Here is a 6,742-nt window from a genome sequence, read left to right as displayed (position 1 = left end):
TTCTCCAATGGTTAGCAAAAATGTTTCAATGCAATTCACCATGCTGTGCTATTTCACAAATAACTTCAAAAAAAATGCAAGGAATGGATGCTAAACATTCCTTGACATCCTCAAGTGTCTGAAGAAGGTATGTGTTCATACCATGAGCGGTCTTTTTGGTTCACAGCTTCATGGATGTGATTTATTCTATGTCTCTGTTTGCATCAGTACTCAACCCTACTTGATTGTTCTGGACCTTTATATGAATAAGCTATTTCAAGATCTAAGTGTTACATGTTTCTTTTCATCTGGAAGCTGCTATTAATCAATCAATTTAACCTTTCACCTTTCAGAGTTGAATCCCAAATCTGTATCAAATTCCTACTACAGTTACAGAGCCAATTCCTGCTACAGCTACAAAACCAATCAGGAAAAGAAGCTAGTCTGCACCCATAAACCTTGACAAGTATGAAACTTTATATAAATTAGCCAGTAAATCAACTGTTGATTTATCATGGTCATCATTACTTTTATTTTTTTATTTATTTTATTTTATTTGTCAATTGCTTACAAGATAATAGGTATAAGTATAAACATGAGTAAGAATACAGGAAATAAATACAAATAAATGGGGACAATAGGACAGGGAATGTCATGTGCATTTAGATGTCTCCATCATAAAATACAGTAATTCACTATCAACTTGCATTTGAGCTGAAACAATGTATTTGGTATCCCAAATGTGCTTTTTCTTTCAAGAGGCAACTGGACTTTCTGGTTTTTCTTTGAAGACATTCTGTTTCTCATCCAAGAAGCTTCTTCAGCTCTGTATTCGGTGTACGGGAATTTGGTATGATTCTCTCTACAAGGCTTGACAGCTATGTATTACCATTTTCAGATCTATCAAACAAATTCAACAACAGGACTGGCTTAATCTCTCAATCCAAGTATCCAGGGAAACAAATTTAATGCCTTGCACAAGACCAGAAGACTTGGACCTATCCAGATCTCTGGGGAAGTGCTGTTCTATATGCTTATATGTTCAGATATCAACATATATGTTCAGATGCTGTGATACAGAAGACTCCTAAGTCTGGCAAGAGGACATTTCCTAATGGACCTGGAGCTTGGCAGCCTTGCTGGTTCTGATGAGACCTATGACACCATAGGTCTTTAATGCCCAATTCTTTTCCTTTCCTCTTCCATATTTGAGACTGCCACATACTTATATGGCTATCTTTCACTGTGCACATTATTTAACATTAATCTGGGACAGTGTCAAGTTTGGGATTGATATTGTACATAGAAAAAGAGATAGTAGTTTCAGGAGAAAACATAACCTCTCTGAAATTATATTGCAGGTGGTCTAAGAAAGACTGCAATTTTTTTTTTGTTCCAATGGGGGCTGCTGGACAGAAAAAGAATATGCATCAAAGTTCCAATGAAGAAAAATAGGATCCTTTTAGTATCGATTGGGACTGCACATGTGGTCACAAGATACCACTCCTCAACCCACTCCCTGGCATGAAAGGGACAAAGAGAAAGCAGCAAATATGAGTTTCAGCAATGACTTCAGCCTTGTTTCCTGTGACAGTAATCTATGCTTCTTGTTGAAAGAAATGTGAAAGCTTGCTACTGCGCTGCAGGAATGTGTGGACTGTGTAGTGTTTGTATGGAAGTGGAAGGCGAGAAACTGAAGTATGGCTTGGCAAGAACTTGCTGGAAAAGCTGGAAGACTGAAAGACATGTTTGTGTCTTTACACACTCAGGGGTCAGAGATTAACAAAGATCAGGAAGAGGAGGAAGATTTACCCACCACCATCACCAAGACCAAAGGTTCCTAAAACTGGATGTTTTATCATTCTAAAGCAGAACTGCATGGCTTTGGATTCAACAGTATCCTCATCGTTATTAACAATCAATTCTAATTTTGTTCCTTACAAAGGGTTATAAAATACAGTGAAACTATTCAAATAATCAAGAGCAGTGTTTAAAATGCCAGAGGCATTGAGATTTAAACACAATGCAATTAACAATTTATAAACATTTTACAGTTTTCAATTGTTTTAACTAATGTTTAATCTATCCAGCTAATTTTAGTTATTAACATGACAATAATTATTCCATCCATCCCAAAATTGGGTTGAATCATCATCATTTTATTTAACTCCTTCTGGACTTATCTTCAAGAGACTCTAATTTTGTTTTTACAAGTAGGTCCAAGGCAAGTTGTAAAACTAGCCTATAATAGCTTGCTTTGCAGGACCAATAAGCTCAATTGAGCATTTACGCTAGCATACCATTCTTCGTCTAACTCAGGGGTGTCAAACTCATATCATCACAGCAGTGTCACGTGACGTATTGGGATTTTTTTTCCTCCTTCGCTAAACTGGGGTGGGGTGGGGGCAGCACGTGATGCATCCAACCCGTGGGCCATGAGATTGTCACCTCTGGTCTAACTGATCCAAAAATCTTGCAATAACAAATGCATGGTGCGCCAGAAGCTACATCAATCATTACAAGATAAAATATATAATAGAACACTGACTCCCAATGGCTTATCAGCCTCCATATCTATCCTTCACATGATCTTATTTTCACGTGTTCTCTATAATTTTTCTTTAATTACTGAAATGTTTCAGCAATTCAATAAAAATTCAAATACTATTAAAGTAGATAGATAGTAATAGATGTATTCAGAGTTTCATCATTTTGATCCACAAATCTATGTAAAATGTTTGAACCTGCCTACAGACATGCTCTTCTCTCCCCTCCCCCCATGCTTATGAAGAATGATATAGAGGAGCACTGATTCCTGCTGGTATGATTTTCTGCTATCTAGCTTCTTGCAACCCAAAGGAATTAGAAGCTTTAAAGCACATAAGGGCACATTCAACACAAGTGGCAGAGATTTCTAAATGAATATATGTACTGTACAACAGAGAACTATTTGATGGTGAAGGAACTATAATGGGTCACCATTATATCCATGTGCTGCCATCTGGTGGAGTTTTTCCAAGTGCCTTTAGACCCTAGTTGGCTTGGCCTACAAAGTAAACTGATGGAATCTTCAAAAAAACATTTAATCTTTCTACCAAGGATTTCAAGAATAAAATTATCTTACATCTGCTGGGCCTTGGATGCCATCACTTCTCAATTTTATTTATGGATACGTTCAGAATATTACATAGACCCTTTTATTTTTTGCCAGATAAATTTCTCTTGTGGTAACCTGAGAATACAAGAAATGCTCTTAATAACAGATAAACAACTCCAAGGAATCTGGGTCTATGGGTCTGCCTAATACTTGTTGTATTTGCTCTTACCCTTTAGCAAAGAGGTTAATTGGCTGTATCCAAGGGGTAATAAATGTCTCTTTAGAAAGAGAGTAATTGAAGTAAAATTGAAAAAGTCAGAATGTAATCCTTCCTGAATGAACTTCAGAATCATTGATGACATGATTTGGATGTGATTGTCATACCTTAGATGCTGAGTTTAAAGATACCTGATCAGTGGTGGGATTCAAATTTTTTTACATGCCCGGTTCTGTAGGTGTGGCTTGGTGGGCATGGCAGGAGAAGGATACTATAAAATCTCCAGTCAGAGGTGGTATTTGCCTGTTCTCCGAACTACTCAAAATTTCTGCTACCAGTTCTCCAGAACTACTGAATACCACCTCTGTACCTGATGCAAAAGGAAGTAATGTTTGCTTTTGAGCCACAGATTCCTAATGTCAGAGAGAGCTAATGCATTTAATGTCCTACCTGTGAGATCCACAGCATATGATGCTTTCCTTCATTACATCAATAGAAAATCAATAGCAGATGTGCCATGAGGTTTGTCCCATTGCCTGAAACCTTTCTCCTTTAAAAGGGCATCATGATATATAGCCAAACAGAGCAAGGACCAAAAATTCCAGTTGGAGTATTTGCACTGTGCTACCATAAAATGGTTCAGGTTAGACAAAAACAATAAGAATTCCATTGAAGGGCATTTCATTTGGTGTCTCTGCATGCATTGCTCTGCTTCATTTACCCCATGCCTTTCCCTAGTGAAAAATGTCTTCGATCACTAGCTCCATGTGCCCTGCAAGGCAGATTATGATATATCCCTAAGAATGTATATGTGAAGGCGCTATCAACTGGAAGCTTCTTCCTCTAAAGAAAACTGCTAGAAGAAAGTTTTTCTCCTTGAGGCTGATCCAGGATTCTGTCCCTGGGTTAGGAATCACTGGGCAGCAGCAGCAGAACAGGGGATGCATTCAGTGAAGAATAAGCAGTAAATCTGAACATGGACTCTTTGCCATGGGGAATAAGGAATGAGATGAAAATAGTTTACAATGAGTACACTAACTGAGCACATAGCTCAGGGTAAACATAAAAAAGAAAATATGCATTGTCAGTATTCAAGTAAGAACTGGCAGCAATTAGAGGGATTTCCAGGTATAGAGAGAACTGGAAGGACCAAGTGAGTGACATAAAACAGGTCCATATTTCTATTTCTCAGCCTAAAATCACCCATCAATAAGCCATCACCCATTTTCAGGCATGATAACATTGGTGCAGTAAGGTGTGTGTCAATAAATATTATTCTGTATATGATTAACAAAACTCAGTACTGTTCTGTAAAGTATTCTATGTGTTATTTCTATTACAAAAATATTGCCATCTGTTGTACAAATCTAACTCTGACAGTGTTTTCTTTCTTGAAAAGTAGTACCGCCCATGGCAATGTTCTTTTGTAGCCCCCAAATAAGTATTGTGTTGCCATCCACATAATGGTCTCAGTTCACAGTAAAGAAAAACCATTAGCCTAATTCCCCAAAAATGGAAATGCAAATACTGTAAAAACTGCTGGTTGCTAAAGAATAGCTGGCAACTCATAAGCCCATAGCAGCTTACAACCCTCTTCACTGACTGTTTAAACATCCATTGCAAAATAATGCTAAGTATCCTAGTCATTCCCATCCCTTCCACAATGATCCGTAAATACATAATGAGGGTGGGACATGCTTTGCTTAACACCATTTATTGCTCTGGATGCTTCAATTATAGTATCTAATGCTTCTCTTCTTTCCTGACTCTCTCCAGTCAAGCTCAACTTCTGATGAGTTCATGGACACTACCATGCAGTTTCCCTGGCAACAATATGGAAGTAATTTGTTAAAGCATTTTTTTTCTAAACCCCTCATCCAGCTACAGCCCAGGAGTTTTCTGGTCGTCTCCCAACCAAGGACTAACCAAGAAACCTATCCCTATATAGCTAGTTGAAATAAACTAAATCATGATAGCAGGGTTTTTCATCTTTTTCCCTACTTCTCAAAGGCAAAACCAGTGATGACACTAATTATGGTGCTCAGGAACATAAGTGATTAGGTTGAAGACTTTCATGGATGGAGGGATGGAGGGATGGGATGGATGAATGGTCTCTTTCTCCTTCTGCTCGGGATGGCAGGGAATTTACTGCTCTATTTTTTAAATTAAGCAACAGCAGTCCTCTTTAGTATATTTGTTTTAAAATAATCCCATAAACTCAATAGAAATTACAGCCCTATAAACATGCATAAAGTGGCCGTGAAGACTAATTGACTACACACTTGTTTCCACTGCAGATGTTTGAGGTCAAATATTTTAATGCTTGTTGGTATCTTAATCCTTAAAATTCCCTAGCAGAAGTTAAATATCTACCCTTTCTAAGGCTGTTTTGTGTCTGTATCATCAGCCACTAACAGGATTCCCTTAGCATAGGAGGAAATCCTGGATGTTTTATAAATGACATACTTGGTTTTCATTGCATTCTGTCAACACAGTTAATGCGGCTACAGGACAGAAGAACATGGCCAGGATAATATTGCATTCTGGCAATCTGTGTCTATGAGGAATGCAATCTCTATGTCATCTGGTAAGGCTTCACTGTTTTGTGCAAAGTTCCAAATGGCACCTCTTTATTTATTTAAGGACTTTAGGTCAAAACCAACACCGTAATTGTGCCAAGAAAGGACTTGGAAGCCAGTGCAAATATTGGTAACATGCTCTTGGAAATTTAACCAAGAGGCAAATTACCAGCTTGTGCACTTAGCAAATAGCCAAGCAGCCAACAAGAATACCTCCACCCAGAGCATATTACAGTAATCTAACTTGAATCGCATCCACCAAATCCAGCTTTTAGAAAGGGAACACAAAAGCTTGTGAAACAGAGAAGCATGTGTTGTTAAAAGAGTATTTACATTTTTAAAAGAACAGCATGTCCAATTAAAATGTTATTGTCTGAATGATGAAAACTACAAACTACAAATGTGCAGGAGGAAGATAAGAAGAGAAAATTTTGGTTGACCGGGTCAAACAGCAAATGCAACAAATAAGGTACCCTGGAATTTAAACTTAACAACATTGTTCCCAAAGAAGATTTTGAAGCTGCGAAGGAGAGAGAGAAGGGAAAGGATTAGTTTTTTTTTTCTTCCCTTCCTTATACTGATTGCTAAGAAACTTAAGCAAGAAATTGAAAAAAATCCACTTTGACATTAATAGGCATCTAAGCTGAAAATAAAAGTCAAAGGGATAATAAAGATTTCTGGACATTTAAAAGTTTTTCAAAGCAGGAAAGGAGAAAAAAAAAGAATAAAAGGGCAGGATCTGGAAAAATGGAGGAGACTGCCTGGAATTAAGGAATGGAACTGTAATTAAAAGGAACTTACAGTGAAATTTTAACAAGTTTCCTCAAAGATACATTTTAATTGAAACTTGGTAACAAAATAATAGAACCC

Source organism: Notechis scutatus, chromosome 1, assembly GCF_049901735.1.
Source record: "Notechis scutatus isolate UNSWTSFEM ecotype Mainland chromosome 1, rNotScu1.2, whole genome shotgun sequence".
In the NCBI taxonomy this organism is placed as follows: Eukaryota; Metazoa; Chordata; class Lepidosauria; order Squamata; family Elapidae; genus Notechis; species Notechis scutatus.
Note: the sequence above shows the minus strand (reverse complement) of the source record.